The sequence below is a fragment of the Megalobrama amblycephala genome, linkage group LG14 (assembly GCF_018812025.1).
Source record: "Megalobrama amblycephala isolate DHTTF-2021 linkage group LG14, ASM1881202v1, whole genome shotgun sequence".
Taxonomy (NCBI): domain Eukaryota; kingdom Metazoa; phylum Chordata; class Actinopteri; order Cypriniformes; family Xenocyprididae; genus Megalobrama; species Megalobrama amblycephala.
The window spans coordinates 14,549,304-14,562,927 of NC_063057.1; the positions used below are offsets into that span (position 1 = coordinate 14,549,304).

General features: G+C 38.3%; 1 long non-coding RNA gene across 1 annotated transcript; it reads right to left on the minus strand.

Moving 5' to 3' along the window:
- Nucleotides 1-7,087: 7,087 nt before the first annotated feature.
- On the minus strand, nucleotides 7,088-11,923 carry LOC125246401. Its single transcript, XR_007179846.1, has 3 exons — nucleotides 11,794-11,923; nucleotides 11,411-11,580; nucleotides 7,088-7,568 (listed from the first exon to the last, which is right to left on the minus strand). It is a non-coding gene; the product is annotated as an uncharacterized LOC125246401 (long non-coding RNA).
- Between the last annotated feature and the right edge of the window lie 1,701 nt (nucleotides 11,924-13,624).

Sequence of the window (13,624 nt, forward strand, 5' to 3'; positions counted from 1 at the left end):
CAGATGATGTATATTAATATTATTCCTTTCAGTGCACCTAATAAATAGTCTTTTATCAGTTAGTAAAGACAGTTTCAAGTAATATTACAATAATGTATAAAACAAAACATCCTCTTTAGCACCTTTAAGCTGACAGCTTGGCTAGTCAAATAAATGCCCAAAACCCCTCTAAAACCAGCAAACTAGACCAGACTGACCTACCTGGGAGACCAACTAGGACCATCAAACCAGCTTAGACTGGTTTAAAATGTTTTTTCAGCAGAGTGGATTGCATGAAACTCCAAATCAATAGTTTGATGTTAGCATGTTACTACGCTACCAAAATGAAATGCTAATAAACATGAAAAATACACTCATAAATATGACCAATATAAAAGCGTATTATTTAAAAGTGCACATCAGCTAAGACTAACAAACCAGCTTACACCAAGATGTTTTTTTCAGCAGGGTGGATTCTGTCTGAGCTATAAACATTTTCAAGAGAGGCGGCTGACGGTCTTTGTCACCGTCCCCGAAAGAGATCTCGTGCCCTGCCATCTGAAAGCACCCTTTCTTCAGCCAGTGGCAGGAGAAACCATGGCTGTGTCACATCATTCTTCCCTGTCCAAAAGCCAGCTCTTAACTCTCACAAGACTTGAGCCAAGAGACATGAAAAGACCCTCTCAAAAGAACAGGGTTACAGTTCAGAGCTGCAGGACCTTCCAGAGGTCTTCATTGACCAGCACAGCAGACAACAACAATGACTGTCTGTGACTCCAAAACACCCTCCCCTTTCCTTTACGGTCACCACATTTGCGTAGTCCACCGCCCCCAGCACACATACACACACACAGACGGTCGCGCGCACACACATCTGTAGTAACAATGGCCGCCTTTGCTTACGGCCCCCACAGGCCTTCTGTCTCTCAATAGCCTGGTTATACCACCAGCCAAATACCCACCTCCTAATAGTACATTCAAACACACAAACAGCCGTCTGATAACCAGGCACAGCTGGTACTATGAAAAATATGTGGGCATGGGAGATGCTTCCCACCAAAATCATGCTGGGACTCAAAAGCAAATCTACTATCAACATGCTAGAGATCAGGAATTATTAGAGAAATGTAGAGACTGAAAGCTAATGGCTAATCATGCTAGTTCTTCTTTCACTTGAAGAAATTCTGGAGACTTCGACAAAAATGTACAAAGCGTATGGAAAATGTCAAGCACATTTGTAAGAGGAACTAAGACGTAGCGCAGACACTTTCAGTTCCTTGTTCGTCTATTTTACTCACATGCACGTGTAGAAACACGAACCTTAGCTTTAGCATAACAACAAACTTGGAAACCTGAGATCTAGGGGAGTGACAAGAGACAAATGCACATGACATTTGTTATCTTTCCTCAAACCCGTCTGTTAGCTGATTAGAGCTAATGCAAAGTTTGTTTTTTATGGCTGATATTATCATCTCTGTTTGAATTTACTGTAGGCCAAGACCTGTAAAACAGAGCTGAAAAACAGCCTGAGGGCATCAACCACAATGCCGTTCCAAACACACCCACGTACTTGTGCGGCTTCATACGACTATACAGAATAAACAAGATACCACTAACATCTCCATTAGAGTCAGAAAGCAGTAAAGGTAAATCAGGCCTATCACAAAGCACAACAGGCAGATAAGATAGTTTGTTTGATGTATTTAAGTCACATATGGCTACTGAGCAAAGGCCCTACCCTGCTTAAACCAGTTTTCTGGTCTCGTTTGGTTCAAGATGGCCTAAGCTGGTCTAAATATCTTAAAAGCCAGCCACCAAACCAGTTAGCAGACCAAATAAGACCAGCAAACATGCTTTGCCTGGTTTAGGATTAATTTATTTCAGCAGGGTTGTTTTTCTGGGTTCTAGTTTTTCTTTATTTCTCAGGAACAGGCACATACACGTATCAGGACAACAGATCTTTTGCAAAAACAAGCCCCCAAGGGCAAACACCACTAGACGAGGACTGCACATCTGTTGTGACACATTTTCAATTTTTTTTTGTCATACAAAAAGCTGCCTAACAACGTTATCAGATAATTGCTAGCCGAGTGGCCTACGTCTCTTGTGCAAGATGAATACCATGGGGTGTGGCGGCCCTGTCCGTGCTTGTATATCACAACCCGAGGGGGACGATAATGCGTTTGCGTAGCCCAAACAGAGTTCTGCATACTATAAACACTGAATGGGAAAAAAAAAAAAACAGGAAGATGTGCGTTTTTCTGTATGGGTATTTTCGGGGTTTGAGAGCTGCTGAATCAGGGATATTTATTTGTTGCCATAATAGCCCTGACGGCTCTTCGCTTTCAGTGGAAAATACAGTTTCAGAGGAATGTTGAACACACCAGCTTTCCTCCATTGTGGGCTGGTTGTCGTTTGAAGTGGTGGCGATGTGTATGTGGGAAGACTGTAAAGGTATTTTGAAGATGAAAACATCCACCCATGAGTATGTGAGTCATTTCACATGTGTGACAGACAGCTGGAATAAGCAGCTGTTCTTCCGAGAGTTATGCTAACCCACTCATGTGGCTGCTCATACACACACACACACACACACACACACAATAGCTCTGTTACATTGGGGTGCTATGCAGTCTGGGAAATTCATACCTCTTGAGCTGGACAATCATTATTACAACATGTCTTGCATAGACGTCGGAAACATAACATGGAAGTAGCCTTAACACAAAATATACAAAAAAAATAATATTTTAGAGGGGCACTTCTCCTTCTGCAAAGGATACATGATGCTGCCTTATAGACTTCTAAGGGACTTTTCACACAGAATGCATTTTTGAATTCCACTGTACTGCTTTTCAATTTTATTCATTTTTTTTTTTTTCACATAATTTGCACTTCGCATCTTATGCAGCATCTCGCGCATGACACAGCATTCTAAAAAAAAAAAGTGGCTAGATATTTTACTTTATAACTTGTTAAATATGGATTTTTTCTTACACAAACTCAACGCTTTGCTTCAGAAGGCCTTTTTTAAAGGATTAGTTCACTTTTAAATAAAATTTTCCTGATAATTTACGCACCCCCATGTCATCCAAGATGTCTTTCTTTCTTCAGTCGAAAAGAAATTAAGGTTTTTGATGAAAACATTCCAGGATTTTTCACCTTATAGTTGACTTCAATGGCCTCCAAAAGGTTGAAGATCAAAATTACAGTTTCAGTGCAGCTTCAAAGGGCTTTAAACGATACCAGAAAAGGAATAAGGGTCTTATCTAGCGAAATGATCGGTCATTTTCTAAAAAAAAAAAATACAACTGTATATGCTTTATAAACACAAATGATTGCCTTGCACGTTCTTCCGCCAAAACCGCACTTTCGTATTCTTTAAAAAGCTTTCGCTGTATGTCCTATAACCCCCGGAGCCGTGTGGAGTACGTTTATGGTGGATGGATGCACTTTCTTGAGCTTCAAACTCGTTTCCCCATTCACTGCCATTTTAATCTTGGACGTGTCAGGATGGAAAGTAATATACACCTAGGATTATGGCTGCATGATATATCGCATGAGATTGTCACGCACATTTCGTCAGTAAAGCAATATCGCGTTCATTATCGGAGGCGATTCATCTGCGATATGAACGCGATATTGCGTGGCTTTTCAGTGATCTACGGCTCTGTCTATTAAATGCCGCTCCATTTGAAAGCAGGTGATGGCGATTTAGCGGTAATCAGGGAACCGGCTTTACTGACGAAATGCGCGTGACAATCTCATGCGATATATCGTGCAGCCCTACCTAGGATGGCTTGAGGTTGAGTAAATCTTGGGGTAATTTTCATTTTAAAGTGAACTAATACTTTAAGATCTTGTGTTTATTCCCCAATCCACTGCCAGTGTCTCACATTATTCAAAGCAAAAATGAGCTCTGTGTGAACGACCCCTAAAACTCTTTCTTTTGGCTAAATTAATTCTCAGAAAGCTTTACATTACTTCAGTTCGTATATGTATCTCACATATACTGTCTATATGCAAACACTTGCATGTGGAATCAAAGCTCTTTCCTTTCTTTCTGCCCTCTCTTGGTTTTTGAACCACAGCTCTTTTTTTTTTTTGAATGCATTTCTCTGACTTTAAAAAAGTTTGAGGTCATTGGTCCAAGAGTGTCAGTGTCTCAACTGAACAGAGAGTCCTATTAAGGCCTGTAAGGCTCACAGCACCCTGTAAGATGACATTTGACCTTCTGCAATGCTAATAATGCAGAGACTCAATCCCGCAATGAATTGGGTATCTGGTTTATTACCATTTCACAGCACATAAAAGAAATTCTTTCTACAAGCAGGGCAATTAAAAAGTGTAATTTATGTGGAAAACACATTTAGCAAGAAACCAGTAAAAATATCCTTATAAATACTTCTGGCAGGCACATTCGTAATTGTTCAACTCGGCAGCACAAATATTCAGGCCTAGAGAATTTTTGGTTTTTATATCACACTTTACAACATGCAATGAGGCAACCGAGCATCACTGCACATTGGTAATAAATTATAGCTGTTCATGTGCGTTTCTGAGGGTGTGAGTAGTTTATAAGAGTATGGTGAGGACTGGTTAAGTATTGCACTTTTACACTCACCTTCACAAACAAACAACTTATTTTTGACAGTTATAATTATGAAACAACAAGAGACACCTCCCAAGCTTTCAACTTTCCATTTAAGCCAGAGCTGCAAGAGAGAACTGCTTTTCCAAATTGCTGGATCCAAATCAAACTCGACACCCTTTTCTGTGTGTCAGCATTCAGACATGCCATGAACACACCTGTCATGATTGCTCCAAAAACACAGTGAAAAAGAATATAAGTGATTCAGCACTAAGGTGAAAAAGCATAAACACATCCTCACATGCAAGCAAGCAGAGCTGTTGGAACATCGACATGCCCACTTACCGCCAGACACTTCCAGGAAAACAGCACTTCCAGGCTTTGTTGCTACAACACTTAGATGGTCTAAAGCCTCTCCCTGAACAGGCCCCAAAACAATTACCTCAAACACAGACATGCACGCACATACTGGTCTACAAGTAGAGCTGCACAATTCTGGATAAATTGAGAATGACAATTTTTTTTTCACAATTCTAAATAGACAACTAAACAAAATGGCCTCTAATTTACTAGGTTATGATAAAATGTTAAATGCTACAGTCTACTTAAAAAATATTTTATGAATTTAAATTCGTTTTTTTTTTTTTTAAATGATTCATTGTCTCACTCAAACACTTCACTTGTTTCATTACTGGGTGAATCAGCGTTTTAGAATGAATCTCTTAAATGATTCAATGACACATTTTTAACAGTCTTTAAAGGTCCCGTTCTTCATGATCCCATGTTTCAAACTTTAGTTAGTGTGTAATGTTGTTGTTAGAGTATAAATAAAATCTGTAAAATTTTAAAGCTCAAAGTTCAATGCCAAGCGAGATATTTTATTTAACAGAAGTCGCCTACATCGAACGGCCAGTTTGGACTACATCCCTCTACTTCCTTCTTTAATGACGTCACTAAAACAGTTTTTTGACTAACCTCCGCCCACAGGAATACACAAGAGTTGCGTTTGTAGAGTGTGTTTGTCGCCATGTCGTCGAAACGCTGTTATTTTCATCCCGCAGTCCAATCACCGGGTCTGATTCCGGCTCAAATTGATAGGGTAAAATTAAAGACATGTTTACAATAACACTGAGCGCATGCATCTCCACGTTATGGTAAGAGGCGTGACCTTTCCGGGCAAGGTTCGCTAAGCTGCTGTCGAATCACAACACAGGAACCGCTGGCACAATCAGAACTCGTTACGTATTTCTGAAGGAGGGACTTCATAGAACAAGGAAGTCATCAGCCCGTTTTTATGACAGTGGAAACAGCGGTATACAGATAAGTAAATTATGTGAAAAATACTGTGTTTTTTTGCACGCGAAACATGAACACGTTATATTGCACGCTATAAACACAATCAAAGCTTCAAAAAACCACGAAAAACGGGACCTTTAAATTGCGCTTTTTTTTGCAGTTTTAACTTGTCGCCACCTACTGGTGTATTTGAAGCATTAAGTTGCTTTCAAAAGGTGATTTACTCTATTTTGATCAGGGCTTATTTTTGAACTATTAACTTTTATCCCAGTACTTCTGTGATATAATGAAATAATTGTGATTTGTGAAGCTGTTTCATATATAATAGGCTACTTTTCAAAGGTTTAATAAACAAATCACTGTCATTTAGGAATAAGTTCACATGGTGTGTTTGAATCGAGATTGTGATCTTTTAACGATTAATTGTGCAGCTCCATCTACAGGGTAAATTTATTTATTTATAACTTTTTGCAAATATAGATAGATAGATAGATAGATAGATAGATAGATAGATAGATAGATAGATAGATAGATAGATAGATAGATAGATAGATAGATAGATAGATAGATAGATAGATAGATAGATAGATAGATAGATAGAGAGAACTAAAATATTAACAATACTTAAATTTACTTATGTACTTGAGTAACATACATACTTCATACAAGCTCCTTGCACAAACACGTCATGCACACAAACAATCTGTCTGTTTTGTACTCCAAGGCGTAATGCGATAAGATCAGAGATAAGAGATTCGTGCAGGAGCCAATAATCATCAGTCATACATGGATGCATCATAAAGAACCAGCAGAGTGAGGACATAAAATGTACACAATGACATATGGCAGATGTTACTATATATATTTGTGTGTGTGTGTGTGGGGGGGGGGGGGGGGGGGGGTATAAAAAAGAAATATATTAAAAATATATATATTTGTGTGTTTATATGTCAAAAACATATCAAAAATATATTATAATATTGTGAAATATTAAACAGTTTTATATAACTGTTTTATATTTTAAAATGTAATTTATTCCTGTGATGGCAAAGCCGAATATATACTCACACACACATCCTTAATATTAAGTAAATTGATTTTTTAAAAGCAAAATATAGCTATGACCAAATTTTTTAAATAGATAGAGACAGATCAACGCTTGATGGCATACACCACCATACATACAACAAAACCCATCTGTAAAATCAACTGTAGTCCAGTAAATAGCTCTTACACAACAGATTTAATGCTTCAGTCACCATAGTGATGTACAATCCTTGTGTGAACTGCAGAAAAAATGAATGGCTGCAGTAAGGGTGGAGATGGGTGGTACAGTTAATAACCGGGGAATGGTTTACATCAGTCACAAAAGTCTATACAAACATCTCAAACTGATATACATGTCCTTTTTATTCTTCCTTTCTTTGTCTATCTTCCTGCACCTGGTGTGCCTAATATAATGCTGCTGTGCCGGTGACATGGGACACGAAAGTCACAATCAGCATCTGATACTATAAAAAAGCCTCCAACAATGGCTGATTGGATAATAAAATCAAAATAAAAAACAGTCATTCTCTGTTTTCCAGGTCAACACAAATTAAACAAGGTTGCTTGACTTCTTAGCAAGAGCTCGTATTTCTCTCTGCACGGCCAACTGGATGAAACAGACAAATTCACTGCCAGTTCCAACAGGTCACACGCTCTGTCCAAAATGGGAAAGAAAATCTCTGGATGGAGTGATGGTTCATATTGGCCCTCAAACGGCAAGACATGAGTCACAAAGTGATGAACAAATTTTGTTATGATGATCAAATCATCAAAGAGGTCTAAACTATTCCCATTCATCCTTCAAATCATGTGTCTGTCTTCTATTAACATCACAACTGAAAATAATTTAATGTAGTCACGTTGACTATTTTAACAATGTCTTTACTACTTTTATGGACCTTGAATGTGGTAATTATGTTGTTTTCTATGGGGGACGAAAAAACATGGATTTCATCAAATATATCTTAATTTGTGTTCCAAAGATGAACGGTCTTACTGGTGTGGAACGACATGAGGGTGAGTAATTAATGACAGAAATTTAATTTTTGGGTGTTTAATATGATTAAAGGTGCCCTAGATTCAAAAATTGAATTTACCTTGGCATAGTTAAATAACAAGAGTTCAGTACATGGAAAAGACATACAGTGAGTCTCAAACCCCATTGTTTCCTCCTTCTTATATAAATCTCATTTGTTTAAAAGACCTCCAAAGAACAGGCGAATCTCAACATAACACCGACTGTTACGTAACAGTCAAGGTGTACGCCCCAATATTTGCATAATGCCAGCCCATGTTCCCAACATTATGAAAGGGATTACACAAGGGCAGCCAGTTAACGTCTGGAGCTGCACACAGCCGAATCATCAGACTAGGTAAGCAAGAACAACAGCGAAAAATGGCAGATGGAGCAATAATAACTGACATAATACATGATTACATGATATTTTTAGTGATATTTGTAAACTGTCTTTCTAAATGTTCCGTTAGCATGTTGCTAATGTACTGTTTAATGTGGTTAAAGTTACCATCGGTTATTACTGTATTCACGGAGACAAGAGAGCCGTCGCTATTTTCATTTTTTAAACACTTGCAGTCTGTATAATGCATAAACACAACTTCATTCTTTATAAATCTCTCCAACAGTGTAGCATTAGCCGTTAGCCACAGAGGACAGCCTCAAATTCACTCAGAATAAAACTTTAACATCCAAATAAATACTTTACTCACATAATTCGAAGCATGCATACAGCGTGCATGACGAACATCTTGTAAAGATCCATTTGAGGGTTATATTAGCTGTGTGAACTTTGTAAATGTGCTGTAATATAATCGACAGCTCATGTTGCAGGGAGCACGCGATTTAAGGGGGCGGCGCCGAGTGTAAATCAGTGCATTGTTAATGATGCCCCAAAATAGGCAGATAAAAAAATGTATTTAAAAAAATGTATGGGTTATTTTGAGCCGAAACTTCACAGACACATTCAGGAGACACCTTAGACTTGTATTACATCTTGTGAAAAAGCATTCTTGGGCACCTTTAAGTATTTCAAATAATGATTATATGGAGGAAAATGTAATGTAAAGGGTTATTTATTACTCACCCTCATGCCGTTCCACATCCGTAAGACCTTCGTTAATCTTCGGAACGCAAATTAAGATATTTTTGTTTAAATCCGATGGCTCCGTGAGGCCTCCATATGGAGCAATGACACTTCCTCTCTCAAGATCCATAAAGGTACTAAAAACATATTTAAATCAGTTCATGTGAGTACAGTGGTTCAATAATATTATAAAGCGACGAGAATATTTTTGGTGCGCCAAAAAAACAAAATAACGACTTATATAGTGATGGCCGATTTCAAAACAATGGTTCAGGAAGCTTCGGACCATTATGAATCAGTGTGTCGAATCTGCTGTTCGGAGCGCCAAAGTCACATGATTTCAGCCGTTTGGCGATTTGACACGCAATCCGAATCATGATACCACAAAAAAGATTCATAGCGTTCCGAAGCTTCCTGAAGCAGTGTTTTGAAATCGGCCATCACTATATAAGTCGTTATTTCAGTTTTTTTTGCTGCACCAAAAATATTCTCATCGCTTTATAATATTAATATTGAGCCACTGTACTCACATGAACTGATTTAAATCAAGCATTCTGCGTTAGTTCAGGCAGGTCTCATAGTCAAGCTTCACTATCAGCTTATTCGCAAATTCCAACCCCACCCATATCAGCTGATCCGATTTCTATGGACTGTATAGAGTGCCTCAGGGATGACGTGTTTTTGTAGGCAAAACCCGGAAGCGAGTTAGCATTTTAGGACTTCCGGTTCCATCGCCCTAAAGTCTATGGGTTTTTTGAATGGGTTTTTGCTAAATAGCCTGAAATAAGGTCTGTGGTTAACAAAGCCTCTAAATATTTTCACGTTTTAATCTATGACATAAAACACACCAGTTATAACCCACTTGTGATTTTTTTTAAACCTTTACTGTGTCTTCAAAACGGCGGTTGCTAACAAAGAGCTAAAAGGGACTACTTCCTTTGGCGGGGACTTTAGACGTCTTCATGACAAACAGGACATTTGGACAGCATTTCTCATGAAAAAGTGGATAAGTATTCATACACAGCGCAGATCATAATCAGCGAGCATGTTTTTAAATACAGTTTGAGGAAGCTTGGTGGTGGTGATGTTGATCCGCGACCATGGTGTGCTGTAGTCCGTTTATAGCCTACTGTTAGCCTTTTATATCTGACAACTTTATTTAGGCTTCAAAATCTATAAATGTTGTGTTCACTTGTAAAGATTATCTTGATAGACAAAACGTGTAAGTGTCATAACCCTTTGTTAAACACAGAGCTTATTTTTTGCAATTTTCCAAAAGTCAATGGGAAAAATGAATAGGCTTTCGATCGAGGGAACCCGTGCGCCGCTAACTTCCGGGTTGGCCTACAAAAACACGTCATCCCTGGGGCACTCTATTGGCAACTCAAATAAGGTGCATTACTTAAACGCAGCTTCCGTCTCTCTGCTTGCTTGGCTGCTTCCACTGCACGATGCTTGCAACCTACCTCCTCCCCAGCTCCTCCTTAAACTTGTGTTTAACTTAATCAGTGTCATTCTGTTGTCATTGATGCATGCTCTTTTCTCAATAGGGGGATTTTGTGCTGCTCTCCCAGTTAAAAAATGGGAGGTTGTCCCCAGAAGCTGCTGCTGTTCCCGGTCTTAGCTTTCACGGGGAATTTAGAACAGAGCCATGCCGCCAAATGTAACATATGCAAAATATACAAATAAAAAATTGACTAAAAAGTTTATCTCTGGTAATTTTTGACTTAAGTGGTAATTTTTGACTTTTAGTACATTAATGGATCTTAAGAGAGGAAATATCATTGCTGGCTGTGGAGGCCTCACTGAGTATTTCAACAAAAATATCTTAATTTGTGCTCCGAAGATTAACGAAGGTCTTACGGATGTGGAACGGCATGAGGGTGAGTAATAAATGACATTATTTTCATTTTTGGGTGAACTAACCCTTTAAGCACTGCATATGAAGGCATTCTGCAGTACAAGAAATGCTAATAAATCATTTTGTGCATTCAAACAAACAAACAAATAAATGTTATATATATATATATATATATATATATATATATATATATATATATATATATGATACAATTAAAGATAACAACAAAAGATAGTCACATAACAGCTGTTAACCTATTTTCAGCAGGGCCATAATCATCACAGACATTGAGAAACCTGAAAATTCTGATAAGTCGACCGATATGGATTTTTCCATGATTTTGCTCCCACAAATCCTAAATAGGTTGGTTACATAGCTTGCTCACACACTTATAGTTTTTCTCCAGTTTAGTCTAGCCTTGACTGATAGCACTTAATCAGCTGATAAAAATAAAATGACGCTGACAAGATACAGTCCCGGGCCACATGAGGACACACTCACGCCTCTTTCCATTCTATTGTTTGCAGTACATACCTCTTTTTCTCCTTTCTCAGATTTCAAGGTGTCCATAGGGTATTTTGCTCAAAACTGGAAATACATCTTCATACGTGCCTTTGCTGCAATCCCATGGTGGGTATGAATAACAAGGTCTCTATCCCTCTGAGATGGACGAGTGAAGAAGTCCATTAACACCTGCAGACTGTCTGTAATTGCCACCAAAACAAAAAAACAAAAAAAACAAGCTGATGAACTAAACTGGGACGTTAGTAGCATTACAAATGAGACTATCTTATGTCAACCAGGAGAAGCTATGCTGACTCTCTCTCTCTCCTGTACAACAAAAACAAATGTAGAATGTAATGTAAACATTACAATAAACCTTCGAAAAGTGACATGGAAGGACAAGGTTGCCATACTTCTGCATGAATATCCATGACTTTCAGTCGGTCGTGTTTTCTTGGTAAGAATTTGAAAACAGAACACACAAACAGCAACAACAGTTAGTTCCGGTCCTCGATTTTGATTGGCTAAGCGGCTAGGTCTTTCACCATTTGTATCACTCCATTTGTCAGTGTTCCTCTGCTGATACATCTGTCACGCCAGTAGGTGGCGACAAATGGTCTTTATGAGTGAGCCATTTTCTCTAATGATTCGTTTTGAACTATTCATTTATTCGGGAATGTAACGTTAAGTGAATCATTGAACGATTTATTTAGAACCACCGATTCATTCAGGAATTAAACACGTGAGTCATTGAATCATTCACTAAACCGATTCGTCCAAACACACTGATTCTTTCAGGAACGAAACAAGTGACGTCATATGAGTGAGTCATTGAATCGTTCGTTCAAAAGATTCTTTCAAAAACTTGAATTAAGCAATAAAACAGCACAATACCTGGAAATATTGTGTTTAAAATAAGTTACTAAATATTTACTTTATAATTACTTTTATACAACAGTCCACCATTGTATAAAATACTCTATATCCAGAAAGGTAGGCATACTAAATACTTATTTCTTGTTTATTGGCCACAATACAATACAACAATACTTGTGATATTACTTACATATTTTGTTGAGATTGCACTCATAAAGGGCAATTTTTAGCCAATAAAATACTTTAGAGCAGAGTATAACTCACTTTATGAATTTCCATGACATTATTATTACACATATTTACTATTAATTATTTAGTCAAAAAGGTAACTCTGCTGAAAGTGGGTGTATCTACATTCCTTGCATTCTGATTACTAAAAATTCAGGTGAAAAGTGTAAAGAGAGGCTTCAACAGCTAAAACAACTTGCAGTACAGCAGCCGTGTCAGTCTAATATGAGCACAGACGGAATGAAGAGGTAGGTGGTTTCAACAGCGTCAAACTATTCCTGTAAATATCTGCGTGATGCGGTGTGTTTTTTGCCAGACCCCTGAGTAAGAGATGAGCTCAGAGGTTTTGTGTGCATGTGCGTTTGTTGATGAACATCAGTTCTGCATAATTTACATGTGATAAACAACTCTAATGTGAAACAGTCAGGCCCAGAGCTGTGGTTCTGAAGCTCTCACGCATGCATCTCCATACACATCAGCGGGGCCACGTAAATCCCAAAAGGACTCAGGCAACGCCTCAACCCTTGGATGAACCAAAATAAGGAAATTTCAAATTGCATTACGCTGCGAGGCTAAGATGAACTGGAAATATTAGAGCATTATGGGTAAAACAGCCTTCTGTTTACATGCCAGTGAGTTTGGAGTCTATTCCACACTGAACGTATTGGAGAGATGAATAGGGAACACTGAGGCATTCTGTGATATGCAGAGAAAGCTGAAAGAACTTGTTTACCTCACATTTTCTCCATACTGCACAGTGTGTTATACACAGCAGGCGAAGAATCGCTTTACAGCCTGATTCTTTCCCAAAGGAGCCTTTACGGAGGCATCATTTCCCGAAAGCTATAATTATCCTTCTACTGCAGCAAATAACGATGAAAGAGAACAAGAACGAGAAAGAGACAGAGCGATACTTCAACAAAGAATAAGAAACAGAGGCCTGCAATGACAAACAAATCATGTGTGAGTGTTAGCCAGTACAGGATTCATCTTTATTTGTATAGTTCTGTGTAAACACATAGATGATTAGTTCCTTTTTAACATGTGAAAACATCATGGGACTGGTTATAGCTTCATGGTTCATAGTGCATTACGAGACAGTGGCGTGCCATGCACAAACCTCCGTGGGGGCAGGCACGA